The 21,819-nt window shown below is 35.9% G+C and overlaps 1 protein-coding gene across 50 annotated transcripts in view; it reads left to right on the top strand.

Annotated features, from left to right (window-relative positions):
* Positions 1-21,819, top strand: part of ANK2 (ankyrin 2) — a 674,296-nt gene that overhangs the window by 426,168 nt on the left and 226,309 nt on the right. The window lies entirely within an intron of this gene.

Raw genomic sequence — 21,819 nt, 5'->3', positions numbered from 1 at the left:
GTTGAGCAAATATCTAAGTGACTTTCAGATTTTTGTAATTCATTGTCATGATATGTTCCTTAAAATAGTTACAAAGGTTTATTGTGAATTTGGGGGGGGGGCGCTAAAATCTCTTTCTGAAATCTTTTGATTTTCAAATTTGCTGGAGAATAAAGTTGATCTTTGATCTGCCAGGCCCAGGAATTTGACCTTATTGCAAGTTATTTATTTCAGAGCGAAACCATGAGACTAAGATGTGTAGGATTTCTGAGTAAAAGAAACAGAGGGGTTGGACTCATATTTAGTTTGTGTACCTGATATTTCCAGGGGTGAGAATAACAAGTAGGTGAGGGTCTGAGGTGCTCTTTGGCCTTTTCTCTGATCTGGATGAATTTCATAATTTCCTAGCATTGAGTCTGTCAGACCACAGTGAAACTGAAACAGAAACTAAGAACTTACCAATACAAACAACCTGCAGAGGCAGTGTGTGCAATTAGCAGAAGTGAAAAGAAAGTCTGTCAGCACTGTAGTGAAAAAGAGGACAGTGCTTCTGGAATGGGGATGGAAGTCACCAGGCAAGAGAATTAACTTGAAAGGCAGGGAGCTTGGCAATCCCATGGGGGAGGGGAGAACACCTGCCTGAACAACCACACAGCTGAGGTTTCTCCTTCTGGGGTTAAGGCTTAAATTATCCCCATCCACCAGGAGAGTCACTCCAGATTTCTGATCGGCCACTTCTAGTGCAATTTCTGAACTGAGGTGTCAGAAAAGGTAAACTTTTTTGGTAACTTTTTAGTAACTCTGCATGCTTGCTTTGTTGCAATATGTAAATATATTCCCTGAGAAGTAACCGTTTTGTTTAAAAGGTAATTTCTATGAATATTTTTTATTAACTTAGAATGTAGACCATTCTTACAAATGTTAGTTAATAATTCCTTCAATATTTTTGTTACCTAAGTGTATTCCATTTTTCACCTTTTAAACATCATTAAGAAAAATGTAATGCATTAAAATAAGTTAAAGGTGCTTTAAAAATTAAATATAGGTAAACACGAGCACGTGTCAACATGGTTTTGAGGTCCAAGGGCTGGAATGAGAAATTCACTCAAAACTTCAGAGTTCAGAAGACAATGAAAAATGTTTTAAGAGGAAGACATAATCACCAGCAAGAAAGACCATCCCCTGGTTGAAATCCTTCTATTCCTATTAATATAGATAGGTTCTGAAAAATGGGAGTTGACTTTAAAAATATATTACAATCTGATTTCTCTGAATTAAATAACATTCTTATAACCTGCTGATTATTGAATAAACTCTTCTGTCAGAGATTTTATAGATGGGAGCGTATAATGATTGCTGTGACTTAGAAAGTTATAGTAGAGGTTGAAATCCACCTGTTGTCCACCTTCGGAAGTGATGTTCTGCTCAGAATTTCTCCACTTTGGCTGTGGCACCAAAAACCAAAAAATAATTAATTTCTAATACCAAGGGTGACTTAAACTGAATATGTGGTTGTATCTTGCTGAAGTTTTCGGAACTTAAGAACTGTGTCATCTTTTCTTTCATGTTAAGTGGGTACTACAAGACTGATGTCACTCTCTGAATCGTGTAGATAAATGTGTTCCTTAGTCACTTTCCATCATTCATGTTTGTCACAATTAATGATAAACAGTTGTTAAGAACTTTAGAACTGATTGACTTATATTTTTATTTTGTTTTTTTTGGGGGGAGCAAGACAGAAACAGTGGTACTGGGCACTTTTTTCTTGGAAGTAAACTTAGAAATGTTTTATATAATTTATTGTATTGTTAGGCCAGAAATTTCACATAAATAAATTTTCCAATTTTTTTTTCATAATCAGAAATCAACTTATGGGGAAAAGTAAAATTTGAGATGCTAAAACAGCTTTTTGTGTAAATTAATACTTCATTTTTTCTGTAAGTTTTATTTAGAATTTTGAATATTCTGGCATTTATTTGTATAGATAGTATAGCAATGAGGAATATATCAGCAATTGTGTTGGAAGTAAGTAACCAAAAATAATTTCTCCTTGAACAATGTTATTGTATGTCTATATTTGCAATTCCACTTATGTATAAGCTTGCAAGTTTTTTATAAAAATGATAAAGGAAATCAGACCAGAATAATTTCCAGATGTGTTACATAGCAAAACACAGAAATTATACCAAAAAAAAAGAAAGAAAATGAAACTCAATATTATTTTGGCATTATGACTATTTTTTAAGTTTTAAAACAACTTTTTAAAGGTATAGTAAAAGAGATGAACAGCTATTATGCCAAAAATTTTTTAAATTCTATAACTGGACAAATAATATGTTATTTTCATAGCGCATATACTAATTAAGGCTTACATTCCAGAGCAGAATTAATTAGCAAGCATTTTTTTTTTCTTGTAAAGAACTAGCGAATGAACATTGTAGGCGTTGCTGGCCACCTGGTCTCTGTCACGGCCACTTCTTTCCGCTATTGTAGAACAAAAGTGGCCATGGACAATAGGTAAACAAATCGGGGTCTGGCTGTATTCAAACTTCTACTAAATTTTTCTATTATTATTCCATTGCTAACTTTTCAATTTCTAAATATTAGTTACTCTTTTCCTATTTTGTAAAGATATAAATTAAAATATTAATAAGTTACCATTCCACTAACAAAGATGTAAAATATGATAATATTTAGTCTTAGAAGATTGCCTTGAGAGTGATGAACTTTCCTGGGTGTGCTGTAAGTTTTTCTAATTATTTGAAAAGCAATTTGGAAATACATTTCAGACTCTAATTACAATTTCTGCTTTTCAATTTTCTAGTGCAGTGAGGACTCTAGTAGCAGGCAGGTATTTTCAGGGAGACAAAAGAGTAGGTAGGTAAAGCTTCTGGGCAGATTCCCACCTCCAACAGCAGCTAATGGGCTGGACTGGACTCCAGTCCATTTGTTGTGAGTATTCCCAACACTCTTAAACATTCCTCCTTTCACTCAAATTTTAGGGGCATGAGAGAATTATACTCCTTGAGACCTTATTCCAAATCCACTGAGAAAGTAACTGCCTTCCTAGTGAATATATAAAGCTCCTGAGCATATGTTAGGGTTTTCCTCTGAAATGTGGTTGCCTCTTACTTTAGACTTTAAAGGACTTGAAGATCTATTATTATCACAGTTAGTTTTTTTTTCAGTTTTTCAATTTTTGTGAATTTCAATGTAACTGACACTCAATGTTATATTAGTTTCAGGTGTACAACATAGCAATTCGACTCTATGTTATGCTGTGCTCCCCACAAGTATACCGACTGTCACCATACATTGACTATATCTCCTGTGCTATACCTTTTGTTCCCATTACTTATTCATTTCACAACTTGAAGCCTGTATCTTCTACTCTCCTTTACCCATTTTGCTCATCTCCCCACCCCCTTCCCATCTGGCAACCATCAGTGTGTTCTCTGTGTTTATAGTTCTGATTCTGTTTTTTTGTTTAGTCTTTTGTTCTGTTTTTTTTTTTATTTTTTATTTTTTTTTTAGATTCTACATGTAAGTGAAATCATATGGTATTTGTCTTTCTCAGTCTAACTTCACTTACCATGTTGTCACAAATGGCAAGACCTCATCCTTTTCTATGGCTGTGTAATATTCCACTATGTATATATATTTCTCACATCTTCTTTATCCATTCATCTCCCAATGGATGCTTGTGTTGCTTTCATATATTGGGTATTTTAAATAATGCTGTGATAAACATAGGAGTACCTATCACTTTTTGAATTAGTGTTTTCATTTTCTTTGGTTAAATATACAGTGGTTATCAGTTAACACTTTGACATTTCCTTACAGAGGAAGCATGTGGAGCAGATAGGAATCCAGGACAAAGTTCAGCTGTTTTAAAATTCTTATTCAGAATAAATCCGCATAATGGTTCTAGTTTTTCCTGTTGATCACAGAAGGGAAAACTGCATCATGTCTCACATTCCTTTTCATTTTCACTTATGCAGATAACTGGTATACATATTCCAAGTTCACCTACAAAAAAAGAAGCTCTTAGAGATGCTTTATAGTCTTTGCCCTTGTTTCCAGGATAGCTGTATCTGGGACATGAGTCAGCAAAGCCATGAGGAATCCAAGTAGGCTCCAGAGATGGCTTATTGACCATGCTTTGGTAAAATGCAATCTAGAACAACATGAACAAAATCATTTCATGTTCTTCTTCGCTTGTATTTTTATTATGGCATCATTTATAGATTTGTATGTTGCTCTAAGTGTACTCTCTATTTTTCTGGCACTGGAATCATGTATTTTTAATTGTAGTTTCTTTGCTGTATCACATTACTTTGCTTTGTCCCAAGAACAAAACCACAAATTTGTTGCATCATCACAAACATTACTTTGGTTATCTGTCCTAGCTGATTTTTGAGCTATTACATTCTTCACTTTTTTATCAGTTATGCTCAGAGATTTTTATTTTCTTGGCTCATTTATTTGAACAATTTTTCCAATTTCCATGAAGAATTTTATCTTGTTTATATCAACCTTTTGTTATTCTATAAGTTTTCCTATGATTTTTTAGACCATGAACAGTGATTTCTGATGTTGTGAAAACATTTTAGTTTTTTCTGCTATGCTGAATCAAAAGATGGTTTGTTCATCGGCCAGTATTTATTGAGCTGGGCCTTCTTCTAAATGTTGGCGACGGAATGATGATAACAGTTTGTGGTGGGGAGACAAACTTTAAACATATGTTGGGGGAGGGGGAGTGTGCTGCCTAGCTGAAGTAAGAACATGCTGGGGTATTCAAGGGACAGAAAGACAGCATGGCAGAAGCATAGTCATCAAGGAAGAGGGTAGATGCCAATGGGGTCTGAGAGGCAGGCATAGCCCTACCATGGCAGAGGTTTGGATTACTTTCCTCCTTCTTTTTTTTTTTTTTTTAAAGTTTATGTATTTTTGAGAGAAAGGGGGAGAGAGAGAGAGAGAGAGAGAGAGGGAGAGAATGTGCATGTGTGCAAGCCAGGGAGGGGCAAAGAGAGAGAGAGAATCCCAAACAGGCTCCTCACTGTCAGCACAGAGCCCTACATGGGGCTTGAACTCATGAATCAGTGAGATCATGACTTGAGCCGAAGTCAATAGATGCTCAACTGACTGAGCCACCCAAGTGTCCCTGGATTTCTTTCTAAATGCAATGGGTCTTGGTAAAAGAGTTTGGATTTCATTCAAAATACACTGGGAATCCTCTGGGAAATAGTAGGACCTCATTTATGCTTTGAAAGCTCTCCCTCTCTTGCTCTTCCCTTGGTGAAGGAGGGATGGTGAGTGCAGCAAGAGTGAAAAAAAAAGAGGCTAAGTTTGGTAGTCCCAGAGACCCCTGAGGTGAATAATGATGGAGGATCAGATTTAGGATGCTAGCAGGGGAGGCCAGAAGTGATCAGATTATGGATGTGTTTTTGTTTTTATTGAGGGATTGTTTTGGCATTGTAAAAGAAATAAGGGACTTTTGGCTTAAACAACTAGGTACAAGACAATTCTATTTATTAAGATGGAATGGTGTGTGTGTGTTTAAGAAAGAGAGAGAGGTGATTCTTTATCTAACAACCAAGCATGTCTGGACATCAAGACAGTTAAAAATTTTCTTCAGTTTTGAGTTCTAAGTGCGTAGAAATTAGAGACTTTAAGTGATATAGTGAACATAAATGATGTCCAGTGGTCTGTCTATAACTGCTATAAGGAAACGTCCTATAATTTTGATATTAACTCTAAAATGAGCCAAGAGTATAACGAAATCTATTCTGATAAGGCACTTCAAATAATACGAAATGATGCGGAGCATGGTTATATAACTTTTGGATGATTTATTTAAAGGTAAATATTGAAAGAAGATAAGCTCCTCCAGGAGCTTTCAATCTAGTTTGAGAACTAGAACTTATCCACATGCAATCAATTAACCATATAAGGGAATAGGCAATAAAGTGACAATGCGAGTGATAAAATGAGCACCCATAGGATGCTGAAGAAGGGGAGAGCAGTGCAAGGCTGTGTTTGGGGGATGCCTTATGGACAGCGCTGATGTCCAGCCAGTATGGAGCAGAACAACTGTCCAATTGTTTACACTTTGAAATGCTTCCATACATGTTAATTAAACAGTTGCTTTTATGAGCCCACCAAGCTGCACCTTCTACTGAGGCTGCCTGGAACTGATTTCTAGGATTTCCTAGTCCATTCCATCCCCTAAATAAGCAAACAAAGGAATAGTGCCTGGACCAGCAAGGGGCCTCCAGGACCACTTGCCTCTAGTGCTACTGCCGACATCTACTGTGATTGGTTGGTGCCTAAGCTGTACCAGTTGTTAAATATTTTGGCTCTCCCTCTGCTAATGGAGAAGCTGGAGCCTGTAGTAAACCTTGGTAGCAGAGTGCAATCTTGGTTCTTGCTGAGAAGAAAGTATATGCAGTAAGCATTTATTGAGCAACTGCTAAGTGCCAGCCACTGGTCTACCAAGATGAATAAGACATGCAACCTTGGTTTAAAGAATGTAATCTAAGATGGACAAAGAAGGAGTCCCAGCGTTGCTACAGTGTCGTGAGAAGGCACAGGGTGTTGTGGAACACCTAAGGATGACAACTCAATCAGAGGATTACAGAAAAATCAAATCTTGAAGCAGTATGGGTAGATCACAGAACCAATGTTGGAGTCAGTAGTAACACTGGAATGATAGAGAAGCAGTAGGTAAACCCCCATGGCTATGACACAGCAAGTTTCTATCGGACATGTGTGGAACTCAGGAAATTTGGATAGTAAGCGTGGAATCAAATTATCAAGAGTTTCATAAGCCACGCTTTAGAATTTGGACTCTATTCTGGGGAAAGGTCACTGAAATCTGTTTTAGAAGAATCGATTAGATCGTGGTTTGCATATCAGAAGCTCCGTCCTCTTTGCAGGGCCTAACAGAGTACCTGGCACCTACCTGGTGATTGCTATGTATTTGAGAAAAATAGGAAATCACCCAAGTTAGCCAGTCTAGTTGTGGGTGTTTTCCAGCTGCAGGTGACAGCTGAAAACAGATGAAAACAGAAGCTGTGAAAACGGAAAAGTGATGGAGGCACAAAAGACATTTCTAAAAACATTAAATTAGTGCTGTGAAATAGTAATTGTATGAAACGTATTTACTATATAAAAATATATATTTTCTTGACTTATTAGGCATTCTTTAGATCAAGTTGTACATAAAATGCAATAGTTTGAAATTCATTGAAAGATAACATTGTGATAAGAGGAATCATTATAAACAGTATTAATATAATATTTCTCTTATATTTTTCATATACTGAGGTTCATCCAAACCAAACATAATTCTTTAATTGAACTATGTAATAGTTTTTAATAGTCCTTCTTCTGCTATATTTAATAAAATTAGTTCCACTGCGTATATAGTGGCTTTTTCAAGGTCACATGTATGATGGAGCTGAGAATACTCTGTGGAAAGAGCTCTTTTCAACCATATTTTGCTTCCTTCCCACACAGACATCTGTCATACTTCTCATCCACTTTCATTTGTTGTCTTAGATTTAATGCCCTTTTAGTGAGTGAAACTTAAGAAATTTGGGGCATACTAGATCATATTTGACTGTCAGAATTTTCAGTGTTTGACTTTTCAAAGCTTACATTCACATCATATTTGTGTGGGCTTATGTGACTCTAGTAAAACATTCTTGTGCCTTTCTTTAAATTTGCTTATAAGACGTAAAAATACTACAGTGATCATCCAAAGTATAATCATCTCAGTGTTATCTTTGTGCTGACAAATTGTATCTGAAAGCTATGCAAAAGCCAGGTATTTAAACAGTAGAGATTGTGAATTGAAACCATGTTTTTGATTAGTTATAAATATTGCTGCCATATTATTTTAAGTTTTGAGATTTTTTTGGTAGTTTATCTACAACAGTTATTAATGACTTACACAGTGGGGCATTGAAGTATATTTAAAAAAAATTTTTTTAATGTTTATTTATTTTTGAGAGACAGAGACACAGACAGAGTGTGAACGGGAGAGGGCAGAGAGAGGGAGACACAGAATCTGAAGCAGGCTCCAGGCTCTGAGCTGTCAGCACAGAGCCTGATGTGGGGCTCGAACCCACAAACTGTGGGATCGTGACCTAAGCCTAAGTCTAACGCTCCACCAACTGAGTCACCCAGGTGCCCCTGAAGTATATTCTTATACAGTATGCCTGATACTCTAACAATTTCTATATTCTGGTTAACAGCTCTATTAAATAAACATATCATGTACTTAAACATTAAATTTCTAAGGTCAATAATTTATCTAATAAAGAATTGTCTGTCACTTTATCAAGGCTAAATATGAGAAATCGGTCAGTCCAGGCAGAAATACTGTGTTAAAACTAGAGCTGAAGTCCATTTAGATGTTGCCACTTCAGTATCATATCCTTCTAGGTTGTTGACACGCTGAAGGAAATTGGAAACCATCCACTAAGACCTCTAGTGAAATAGAAGGATGTAAGAAAATTTGTGACTCTTAACTTTTCGGAAATCACTGGTTGTCACAAATAGTTTTCTCCCCCAAATTTACAAAAGGAAAAAAAGCAATTTTTAGAAGTAAAAGGGATTCAAAAAATTTCTACCAATAAGGTGTATGTTTTACAAAATTGTCCACATATCTATAATACATAATTATTATTTTTTTTAAAAAATGGCTTCTCAGATTCAGTCTATTATCCATTCTTACATCAAACATTTTGACCAAGTAAATGATGGATGATGACATAAGGGATAAGGCGTATTTGAGTCGTGTAATAAATACATAGAATGAAAGGTCTAGTTAATCCTTTATGTCAGCACCTCCCAAAGTGTGTTCTGTGAACCACTCACATCAGAAGAATCATCTGGGGTGTTTTAAAGTGATGTGGATTGCTGAGGCCAACTTCCGACCTCCAGAATTAGAATCTCTGAGATGGGAGCCAAGAATATCTATTTAATAAGATTAAGCATGATCTCTAAGTAACCCTTAAGTGCACTAAAATATGATAACTACTGCTTTCCGTTCTAAGAGGTTGATTTTATTGAAGAGACAGGACTGAATATGTACCATCAGCGCAAAAGGACAAAAGAGTATAAAAACCCTTCACATTTGATTAAGATTCTTCTAATCCAGATTCATTCAACTGATTGCCAAATTTGGTGGCAATTGCAGAAGCCAGGACCACACAGGACACATGGGAATGGAGTCTGCTTTGCTAGCAAACGTTTCACAAACTTGTTCGTATATCTATAATACATAATATTGTTTGGACTTCTGCAGTTCTCATGTACAGCTTTTAGAAGCAAGAAAGTGCCTGCATTGCATTCAATGGAATTTTAAACCTCAGCACTTAGAGTACATTTCAGCTCCACTTTCAAAAGCTAATAATTACTGAACGTGTGTATAGCGTCCTTTTATTCGTTGTTTAATATTGTAAACTCCCATCAGATATCTAGGCACTGAGGTTCTATAAGATATTGTTGTGCAAATGTGTCAAAATTTTTAAAAAAATCAGAATTTCATTCCACTATTGAGCAGCCAGCATGAACAGCCAGATTGTTCCAAGTGATCTGATTCTCCCTTAGAACTGACGTCTAGTACAATATCCTGGTTGAAATCCACACTGTGCCTAAAAAGTTATGTAGCACATAACAGATGATTAACAAAATTCTTCTGGTCTTGTTAAAATTTCTTAGTATATCAACTAATGTGAAGCGTCAAATATTCATTCCATATATTTTCAACTTTTAAAATTATTTATTTCTATTTTGTTTTAAATTTTTAAAATATTTTTTTTTGAACAAGAGAGACAGAGTGTGAGCAGGCGAGGGGCAGAGAGAGAAGGAGACACAGAATCTGAAGCAGGCTCTGAGCTCTGAGCTGTAAGCACTGATCCCGATGTAGGGCTCGAACCCATGAACCGTGAGATCATGATCTAAGCCAAGGTTGGATGCTTAACCAACTGAGCCACCCAGGTGCCCTATATATGCATTTCTAAAAGAGCTGTGAAATTAAGTATGAAATCAATCTCTTCCAAGAAAGTAAATAATGAATTCCATTGTCTATATGCTCGCTCCTCTTTCCCTCTCTCTCTTTCTTTCTCTCTCTCTTTTATTATATAATATATAAATACAGGTTGAAAATCAATCTTTTCTTTGGTGTTGATTTACATGTACTCACCAAATAATTTTTTGAAGAATTAAGCAATGATCCAGATGGACATGTTAACTTCCATTCCTGTTTAAACTGCGTGGGTCATACAGTTACAGCTACATGTCAAATGGCCTATCCATGGACATCGTCAGCCAAGTTATCGATACTGGTTTGCTTTCTGGCCCATCTCTAACCTCTTGATCTGGTACTGGGACTAGACCTATTCTACTTGGGATCAAAAGTAGACTGAGATGTGGAAAATAATAGTAGCATTTTTAAAAAGAAAGAAAATAAATAAAAGAAATGTAGACATGTATGGAGGGATTCCATATCAACTATTAATAATAATAGCTACCATTCATTTAGCTCCTATTTTCACCAGATTCTGTCATGGTGCTCTACATACCATTGACAGAACATAAATGCCCTTTACTCCTGGCAATAGCTCTGTGAGTCAGGTATTCACATTTCCTTTTGCTGAGAGTGTGCTTCCTCAATACATTCTTTTTAAGGATTTCATATACATTACCTTCTTTAATGCACATAACACTATGTGTTTTATAGACCAGTAATTTGAGGTCAGTAATTTGCTCAAGATCAGACATCTCATGGTCAAGTTTTGGAACCAGGATTGAAAAGGAAGTCTACGCTGACTATGTTATGGTTTTTTAAGGAAAGAAAAATGTTAAAATGGAGACACTAGAGAAATTTAAAAGTGGGTTGAAAGATTTTCAACAATTGGAAAAAATTGCCCCCTTGGAAAACGCCAAGTAACATTGTAACTTATGCTTAATACCAAAATAAATTTCAGAGAATTAAAAGTTAAATGGAGGGGTACCTGGGTGGCTCAGACAGTTAAGTGTCCTACTCTTGCTTTCTGACAGTGCAGAGCCTTCGGATTCTCTCTCTTCCTGTCTCTCTGCCCCCCACCCCCTTAAAACAAGTAAATAAAAATCTTTAAATAATAGTTAAATGTAACTTTTTAAAACTAGAAGAAAATGAGGAGAAGTATTTCATTGATTTCAGGGTTGGAAAGCATAAAAGCAATGGAATAAAAAAATCTAAAAGTAAGATATTTTATACTTTTTAATTTATAAAATTAAAAACTTCTAGAGGTCAAAATATATGTTAGAAAGAAAATAACAAACTCAGAAAAGTTTGCAACAAATATGACAAAATCTTAACTTGTCAATATGGAGTTTTCAAAAATAAAAAGGACATTTAAAACTCCAAAAGGACCAAAAATGTGAACAGACAAGTCAAAGAAGACAAAAACGTAATAGACGATACATGTATAATTAAGTGCCACATTCTTCAAAAAAGGAAAAGATAAATCAAAACCATGATGATACACATATCAACTGAGCAAAGCAAATTTGAGGGTGTTGTGTGGAGATCAGCTTTTCTACAAACAGATACAACTGTATCTTTTAATTCAGCCTCTCTCAAGGGAAGTTTTGCAGTATTACAATATGTACCAAGAATCTACATCTTTGACAGGATTATTCCACTTTTAGGAATTTAAACAATGGACATAATCACAACAAGGACAAAGACAAAAACTTTTCACCATAACCTCCTTGACAATAATGAAAATCAAAGGTACTAGTTGTACAAGTGATTAGGAAAAGCTAAAAAGAGCTGTGAGCTATCAACTATTGTATGAGAATTAGAATGTCTTTGAAACTTTTTAATGATGTGGCAATACTTAGTTGATAATATTTTAAAAGGAGAAGACAGGGTATTATTTCTTAGCTTTGTAAAACCTGATCTTTACACACGTATACAGCATATAGGTAGAGAAATTCTAGAAGAAAATACATCAAAATATGCACTGTTAAATTTGAGTAATGGAATTGCGGCTGCTGGCTGATTTTTGAAAATTCACTTTCCAAATGTTGTACTGTGAGAACATATATGTTTTTATAATTACCCCCCTACATTGTTTAAGGGAAGGGAGATATAGGAACAAAAAAACTGAGTTAAACAACATAGGAAGTTGTATGGTTTTAGGCAAATACTCTTATGGGATATATATTTATATATTCTTTTGGTTTTACAACAAATTATTATTTTATTTAATATCCTACTGTTATTTAGCATTTCAGTTCATTTGCAGGAACAGACTTTTTATGAGAACATTTTTACTACTTAATTTTTACTGGGAAAATAAGATTTACTATTAAGCTTTCTTCTAGGTGTAATCAACATTTAAACAGCAGGTGTGATGATTAATTAAGAACAGCTGAGAGAGGTTTCATCCCTCTTGGAAGCAGTCCAGGTTTAAATCCCACTCAGGGAAATATGTCAGTATGAGCTAGTAAAAGTCTGCATGCTGCTTTAAAAACAGAGGAACAAATGTCTTTGAAGCTTACCATGCTGTGGAGCTTGAAAAAACTTGTCCTTTGTATGGTAATCGTGATCACTGAGAGATGTTGCTCTAGATCGCCAAATATGGTTTGCAGTCATATTTTGAAATAGTATAGCTGTGTCTTTAAAAGTCACAACTCTTGCGGGGGCGCCTGAGTGGCTCAGTGGGTTAAAGCTCGGAGTCTTGATTTCAGCTCAGGTCACTATCTCACGGTCGTGGAACCCCATGTCCGACTCTACGCTGGGCATCTAGCCTGTTGGGATTCTCTCTCTCTGCCCCTCCCCTGCTTGTATGTGCATGCCTTCTCTCTCTCTGTCTCTCTCTCAAAAAAAAAAAAAAAAAGTCACAACTCTTGGGTTAGCAGTGTTAAAGAAAAATCTCAGTATTCCAGAGGTGTGAGTGCCTTATGGTTAAACTTTGGGCCCTGCCTCTAGCTCAAGAAAGGGAACTGAGCATCAGGAGAGATCAGAACATGATCTTTGGGCCAGGAATAAGGCCGCAGTAACTTTCCTCCGGAACAGAAAGCAGCAGATACTCCTGGTAAGTCAGTCAACAGTGAACAGTGAAAACTGTAGGGGAGGCTGTTGAGAGATGGTAGTGTTTGGTGGTTATGATTAGGACCTCTGGATTGAGACTGGAGACCGGTCTTTGCTCTGGCATTTATTACCGAAAGTCCGTGGACAAGTGGCTTCACCTCACTAAGCCTCAATTTCCTGACTTGGGTGCTTTATCAGGATTAAGTGGGAATATAAATGTGTTTGGCATACTGTACAAGGAACCGTTAATATTACAGTGGAAAGTGTAAGAAATACAAAAAGTACAAAAAACTCCCTTTAAGGAGTTTGCAGTCTGGTTGAGCCGCAGAATGTATGCACACAAAAACAAACTGTATGTTGAAGAGTCTCACGAGTGGGTGGACAATTTAGAGGAAGCAATTCTGGGTGGTATGTAGAATCTTCACGTGGTGTGTGTCAGTCCATATTCTGTAGGATGATATTTATACATTTTAAGAAAGGAATCACTAAAATTACATTAATATAGATAAATCATGTAAAAATGATGAAGAATTGACTTGCTCACTCACAATGCTTTTTGATAACTGTATTAAAACAAAATACAGTGAAAAAAATGTAGTAAACCCAATAATAACATGTGTAACCAATTCTCTTGCTCGAAATCATAATCAGAGAGAAAGGCTTTAGGTCAGGCTCAATCTTTGTAATAACCACTTTACATAATAAGTGATAAATTGATAGTTACATTTATGAGAAGACATTATCAGAGGAAACTCAGTTACAAAATGCCCTACAATTTGTATATGTGGGAAAAATAAACCGAATAGAAATGGAGCTTCTCCAGCTATAGAGGACTGTATCCTACAGTGATGCCACAGGATTTAAATGTATACCCAAGTTCTCGTCATGCTTCATGACGGGTTGGGTTCCCGTTTCAAATGTTGCTAATCAGGAATGGCCCAATGTAAACATCTTTTTTTTTAATTATGTATCTTGAGAGAGAGAGAGAGAGAGAGAGAGAGAGAGAAAGAGAGAGAGAGAGAGAGAGAGAGAGAGAGAGAGAGAGAGGGGCAGAGAGAGAGTTTGAGAGAGAGAGAGAGAGAGGGAGAGAGAGAATCCCAAGTAGGCTCTGTGCTGTCGGTGCAGAGCCTGAAGGGGGGCTCGAATTCACAAAACTGTGAGGTCATGACCTGAGCCAAAACCACGAGTCAGATAGATGATTAACTGACGGAGCCACCCAGGTGCCCCAATGTAAACAACTTTTAAATAAAATTCTCAATACCTCTTATTTTCACAAGGTTTGTCCTTGAATTATGGAGACAAAGGTAGCCTGCCACCTGGTTCTTAGTCAAGGACCAGTAATGATGTATCTATGGTGTTAATATTTATGAAGAGTTTTGACATTTCAACTAAGTTAATTTTGTTAGATGAACAAGAACTTTTTGGCTGTAGTTAACTACTGCTTTGCAAAACAAGTTCTAATGCTATCTTTTTATATGTCCCAAAGTAACCTAATGCTTGTTTAGAATTTTTTTAGTTTCTAAAGTTTAATTTTTGAGCAATTAAAGCTAGAATAACTTCTTTTTATCTTACCTGTTGTCACCTTTGTATAAGCTTTATGTACATGCTAATGTTCTTCCCAAGGTTTCATTATCGACATAAGCATCTTTATTGACTAATATATATATTTTTAGGTATTGAATCAGCCTTGGAAATTCTAAGGATTATGGCATGTTTCCTGCCTTCAAGTAAAATTATAGTTTTGTTCTGAAGATGTGCTATATGACTCTGCGCACACACACACACACACACACACACACACACACACACCGGTTTACTTTTATATGTTATACCACAGGTAGATATTTAAATAAGAATGTAGAGGTGGAATTAAATATGCAGGTTTCCTATGACTAAAGTGAGGTATATTTTATATGCATAATAATTCTAAGAGAAAACAGCTTCTCTTCTGTGTATCTTGGTCAGAATAATTGAAACAAGCCAATGATCTTTTTAAAAATTTATTTAGAAAGTTAATTAGTCTTCTGGTAACTACTGGGGATATTGAAAGAAATTGCTGTACATTGTTATGCATTCAGAAATACTGAGTTGTCAGGAATTCTCCTCTTCTTTGGATAATTTATACAATATTAAAAGCTTATATTATTACTTTATATAAAGTTTTTTTTTTTCACAGAGAAGAATGAAGTTATAGTTTCTTATTTCTAAAAAAACCAGAACACTAATGGTTCCCTGTAGTTAGTATCAGTAAGATACTAGTTCCTTCTATGTTTAATTTCTTTACTAAGGTCATTGTTGTTACTATCTGTTAACCTACCCAATCGGAGAATGTTGAGCTCCAGAGCCCATCTAATCAAGTCCATTGCTAAGGATGGTAGTGTTCTCATGACTTCAACTGAAAGATAATAATGATACAAATGGAGGCCATCCTTACCCATTACTCTTTATTCATTTATCCCTAGGAAGAGTTAGGCATCATATGGTTTTATTGTGGATATCTGATAGAATTATAAAAGAAACTTCAAAGAAACTTAATCTTGGGTAATGAGTTTTAGATAAATTGATATAACAAGTATAAATTTTGCTGATCAATATTTGAAACCAAGTTTTAAAATTCAGGAAATCTGCAGAAGTATTTACTTGATTCAGCAAAATTTTCACTAGTTTAATTCCCATTGACCAGTGCTGATTCATGCCCCTATTTGGTCAAGTTTACCTTGTTGAACTTCTTCCTTTGTTTCATTTCCCCAAGTATTTATTGATCTACTCTGTGTTGGGCACTGTGCTGGGCAGTGGAGACACAAAGATGAGTAAGTCATGGATTCCCTCTACTGTAGAGGGCCAATCTAGTTAGGGAAACAGGTAAACAGGTAAACTGTGGGCGCTAGTGAATGATTGAATGCTCAGGGTGTTATGGGATCCCAGAGTACAACTTAAGGAGAGGGTAGATTAGGAAGGTTTTTTGTTTGTTTATTTTTTTTAATGTTTATTTATTACTGAGAGAGGGGCGGGGAGGGGCAGAGAGAGAGAGGGAGAAATAGACTCTGAAGCAGGCCCCGGGCTCTCTCAGTACAGAGCCTGACTGGGGAACCGTCAGATCATGGGGCTCAAACTGCGGAACCATCAGATCATGACCTGAGCTGAAGTCAGATGCTTAACCAACTGAGCCACCCGGGTGCCCCAGAAAGGTGTCTAAAGAAGCTAGCCCAAACTTCTGGGAAATAGACCCACAGGGTCCATTTAATATAAATTCTTATAGGAGGCAGAAAATTAAAAACAGCTAGTAGGGGATTCTTCATTTTTCATTAAACCTGGCTTTGGCCTGATTTTTCTTTTAAAATGGTCTTGGGCATCTGAACTAAAGCTTAGTTCTATAAGATGAATTAAGCCTGTTTTTGTTTTAGTTTTGTTTAAATTAGCAGTTCCATTACTTTTCAAAATTCTGTTTAGAGTTGATGCCAATGCTCTTATACCAAAAAATCAAGAATTTGTTTTGAAAGCTGCTTCAGAAGACATGCAGATATTCTTTGAAAGTCAGTAATAAGTAGAGGAGTTTTTATTGACCGATTTCCAACAGAGGGATTTTGTAGTATGAGCTGGAATGTTTAGGGGAAAAAAAAGTGGTGCAAGCTACAAATATTTGATTTGTTAATCTTTTTTCCACTGCCATGTGTTATATACTATAATTAATCAAATCATTGCTTTTTAAAGCCAGTTTTCCATTCTGTGTTTTACATTTCAGTATAAAATTATATAAGCTCTATACCTTGCGTGAATTTAGTAGCTCAAACCATTCTTGACATTTGCAGTTCATAGCACAAGGGTAAATTTAGAAAATTATAGTAGGTCACATCCATTGAGGATAAAGCAATATCTTAATTGTATTCCAGTCTTGTGGGGAAATGTCAGCTGCATGATATCAGTATTCTGAGCCCATGAGAAAGCTCCTGTACAGAATTCTATTTTAGTCTTAGTCTCACTGATATATATGCTGTGTACATACATATATATTGCAATTTCTATTTTATTAGCACTTCCTGGCATTTCATGCAAAATGTTGATGGGTCAATACTATTCACTTGTAGAGGCAATACAAAAAGGCTTCCCTGTTCCTAGGAGTGTTATGGACAGAGAAATGGTTAAGAGTGAAGCAAAATCCAGTATTTCTACAAAAAAAAAAACCAGACCATCACCCAGAGGTTATTTCTATGGGCTATTTCTTTAGTACATACTCTCTCTTGGACTCTGTTTATTATTTTTTTTTTTACTATTTCTTTATTTTTAAATCATTCATTTATTATTTAGACTTTATATTTAAATAATTTCTATGCCCAATGTGGAGCTCGAACTCACAACCCACGATCGAGAGTAGCATGTTCTTCTGACTGAGCCAGCCAGGCACCACTCTCCTGGACTAGTCTTGTATTTCTAATACACTACTGTGTAGTGTTAGCACTTTATATTTAATCAGTCTAAAACCAAACTATTGTATTCTCTCCAATTTTAGGGTATTTTGTCCCTAAATTCCTAGATTGATTAGATAGGTCACTCATTACCTGCTGAAGCTAGATGCCTCCAAGCTTTCCTTAATTTCTTCTCTTCCATAAACCCTCTAATTCGATTTCCCCAAGTTTTACAGCTTCTTTTCTCTATATGAGAAATTATGTCTTTTTCACATTGCTGTCTCTGATGAGATTGCTCATCAGGACTATTGCAGTAGTATTCCAAGTTGTCTCCCAAGGTCCATTCTTTTTCCCGTGTAACTCATACTCCATATGTTACTAGAATGACTGTTTTAAAACAACATTCTGATCCTGGACTTTTTTTTTTTTTTTGGCCCCCCACGTATAAGGTGACAATCTTCTTATGATGGCATACAAGAACATTCATGGTCTGGGACTGCCAGACTTCTAGAATTTTAGTTCTTTCTTGTTTTCAGCATGATCTTTCTAATTCACATACACTGAATTACTTAGAGTTTTCTGCATACTATATTCTTTTATGCCACTATGACCTTGCACTTGCTAGTCCTGTGCCTGCTATGTTCCCCACCTGACTTATCTCCAGGAACTTTATCAAATACTATATTGCTATTTCTATTCTATATCTTAATGTGTTTGTGAGCAAACATATTTGTTTGTAGTATGTTTTTTTTTTTTTTTAAACAAAACAAGCATTTATCTCTTGGACTACTGCCTCGAAATTGATCTCCCCAGATCCACTAATGTCCACTTCTAATTTATGGACCATACTGCAGCTTAAATTGCTCTTTTGAAAGTTTTTGAGGGGATAGATCATATTTCTTCTACATTCAATCCCTTGCATCTAACACAGCACCTGGCACATGCTAGGTGTTTCAACAATATTCATCTGACTCCTGACTAAATAATTTATCATTAAGGACTGACTAAATTACTTTAATTATTATCAGAATAACTTGTTGTTTCACTAATTGTTTATACTTTTTTCAAACCAAAGAGATGGTTTTTCTGGTGCGTACACATTTAGGTAGGTACAACTGTAGACCCTCCAGGAATTTTTTGTTTTGAGAAAGAGCATGAGCAGGGCAGGGGCGAGAGAAGAGAGAGAGGGAGACACAGAATCTGAAGCAGGCTTCAGGCTCTGAGCTGTCGTCACAGAGCCCGACACGGGGCTTGAACTCAAGAACCGCGAGATCACGACCTGAGCCAAAGTCGGACGTTTAACCAACTGAGCCACCTAGGCGCCCCCCCCAGTAATTTAATCAACATCATTTAGTGAGTCTGAGAAGTGATTCTCTTCTTCCTTTTTTGTATTTTTTATTTTTTTTAATGTTTATATTTATTTTTGAAAGAGAGAGACAGAGACAGCACGAGCGGGGAAGGGGCAGAGAGAAATGGAGACACAGAATCTGAGGCAGGCTCCAGGCTCTGAACTGTCAGCACAGAGCCTAATGTGGGGATCGAACTTGAGAATGGTGAGATCATGACCTGAGCTGAAGTTAAGACACTTAACTGACTGAGCCACCCAGGTGCCCCAAAGTGATTTGCTTCTTAAACAGTATACATCTTAAAAATTATTTGTTTTTTCCATTTTTTAATGTTTCATATTTTTATTTAAATTCTAGTTGCTAACATATAGTGTAATATTAGTTTCAGTAGTAGAACTTAGTGATTCATCACTTATATACAAAACTCAGTGCTCATCACAGCAAATGCCCTTCTTAATACCCATCACCTGTATAGCCCATTCCCCCCACCTCCCCTCCAGCAATCCTCAAGTTTGTTCTCTTCAGTCGAGTCTCTTTTATGATTTGCCTCCCTCTCTCTCTTTTTTTCTGTCCCTATGTATGAATTTTCTTAAATTCCACACAAGTGAAATCATATGGTATTTGTATTTTTCTGACTTATTTTGCTTGACATATACACACTAGCTCCATCTATGTCATCGTAAATGGAAAGATTTCGTTCTTTTTGATGGCTGAGTAATATTCCATATATATATATATATATATATATATATATATATATATATATATATATGTATATGGAGAGAGAGAGTTATATATACATGTACATATCTGTATCTATATATCTATATCTATATATAGATATATATAGATATAGATATATATCATGTTTATCCATTCATCAGTGGATGGACATTTGGGCTTTTTCTATAATTTTACTATTGTTGATAATATTGCTATAAACATCAGTTTGCACGTATTCCTTTGAATCGGTATTTTTGTATTCTTTGAGGTTTTTTTAAACATTTATCTATTTTTGAGAGAGAGAGACAGAGCATGAACAGAGGAAGGCAGAGAGAGAGGGAGACACAGAATCTGAAGTAGGCTCCAGGCTCCAAGCTGTCAGCACAGAGAGCAATGTGGTACTCGAACTGATGAACTGAGAGATCATGACCTGAACCAAAGTTGGATACTTAACTGACTGAGCCACCCAGGCGCCCCCTTTGAGGTTTTTTTAAATTTAACTTTTAAAAGTTTGTTAACATTCTCCTCTGTAGCACTGAACCGGCATCATAGGGGCCAGGAAATGGATGTAAAAATGATTTTATGTATTACATTTAGCATTATGCTGACTTATTAGAATTGGAATTTTGCCTTCTAAAGCTCATTGTTTGCACTCAGTGTCCATGTAGATCATTGCAAACATGCAAAAGAGGCTGAAAGCAGTGCATGCCCCTTTGGGACCCACATACTTTAGAGAATGGGGCAAATAAACAACTTCTTAAAAACTATGTGCACATCAGAAGGGTGGGCTCTTGCCATCTTACAGATGACAGTGAACTTAATAGTAGTTTAATGAAAAGGACTAAAGACACACAAATTATTTCTAATAAACAACATAATTATCATGCTGAAATTCATGACATCCAGTAATTAGAAAGATTTTCCAAAAAAAAAAAAAGAAACCCTAAGGGTGGCACAACCAGAATTCTTGGGTCTATTATTCCTAGAAAATAAATATATTGTCTTGAGACAAGTAATTATATTAGAAAGTAATGACTTCAAATTCCTGTGTTATTCTGAAGTAGATATTAATATTGTGGGACATGTGTACTGAAAAAAACAAAAATAAAAAATCTGAATTGGGTAACTGATGCACTTGCTCTCAGTTTTTTTTTTTTTAAACACTATAAATGAGTTCAGAATTGCATTTAAACAAGCTGAATCAGGTTGTCACAGTGTGTGGTTGTTAAGCTGTAATTAAGTGATCTCCCTAGAAAATCCATGTGACCGACACTTACAGATGTACTCCAGGCTGTTGTAAACACAAAGCCCTTCTGTATTTCTACATGCTTCTTAACAGGGCTACACGAAAGTCAACAGTGTAAGGATATATATCATGATAGAAAAACATATGCAAGTTCTTTTAAGATAGTGGTTATATTATAAAATAAGCCATTTGTGAAGCTTTCATTGCAAGAATGTACTTTTTTTTTTTCAATCCTGAATAAGTCCATGCTAAAGAAGCAGTTTACTTTTTAGTATGTGCCAGCCATGGGGGTGCAGTCCGCTCCTCATCTCTGTTGCCTCACGAAGCTGCTTCTGTTTGAGTGATGTCTCTTTCAGAGCATATGGTCTGAAGATGAAGAATAATCAGACAAATAGGGATAAAAATGCGGTGCCTACCCTCAAAGGGGCAGTAGAAAATTAACACTGTAGGATGCCTAGATAATAAAAATTGATGAAAGATATTTTCACTTGGTTGGGTCTGTTTTTTCATCTCCAGTTTTAAGAGCCTTCAAGGGAGACTAAAACCTAATTCAGGTCCAATAATTCTGATCCTTAAGTATAGCAGTGGGATGAACTCTAACACATCTTCTCTCCTCAAAGGTTCTGTAAAATTTGAACACGCTGATTAGTTAGGGACTGAAAAGAGTTTTGGTGTAGAGAAGATTCCTTAAAGAGGTCAATATTGTTACCAACTTATATCAAGAGCTTTCTTTTTTTCTCCTCACCTCAATGTTATTACAGTTGGTTATTATTCATTTATAAATCTGACTCTTTTTATGGCCAGTGACGATCCAAAAGGAAATTCCTTTGGGGATTTGTGAACACTACATAAAAACTCGATAAGCTCTTCCGTGTTTGGCCCATGTTCATTTGGGCCGTGTTGAGCTTAATGTTGGCAGAACACTTTTATAGAGATGTCCAGATAGTGGGAAATTAGAAGAGAGATTTGGTCTGGGATACGAGTTATTTAATTTTTTTTCATTATTTTACACACAATTAATACCAT

This window comes from Acinonyx jubatus, chromosome B1 (genome assembly GCF_027475565.1).
Source record: "Acinonyx jubatus isolate Ajub_Pintada_27869175 chromosome B1, VMU_Ajub_asm_v1.0, whole genome shotgun sequence".
NCBI classification, from domain to species: domain Eukaryota; kingdom Metazoa; phylum Chordata; class Mammalia; order Carnivora; family Felidae; genus Acinonyx; species Acinonyx jubatus.
The sequence above is the reverse complement of the archived record's forward strand: the minus strand, read 5'-3'. Positions and strand labels throughout refer to the sequence as shown.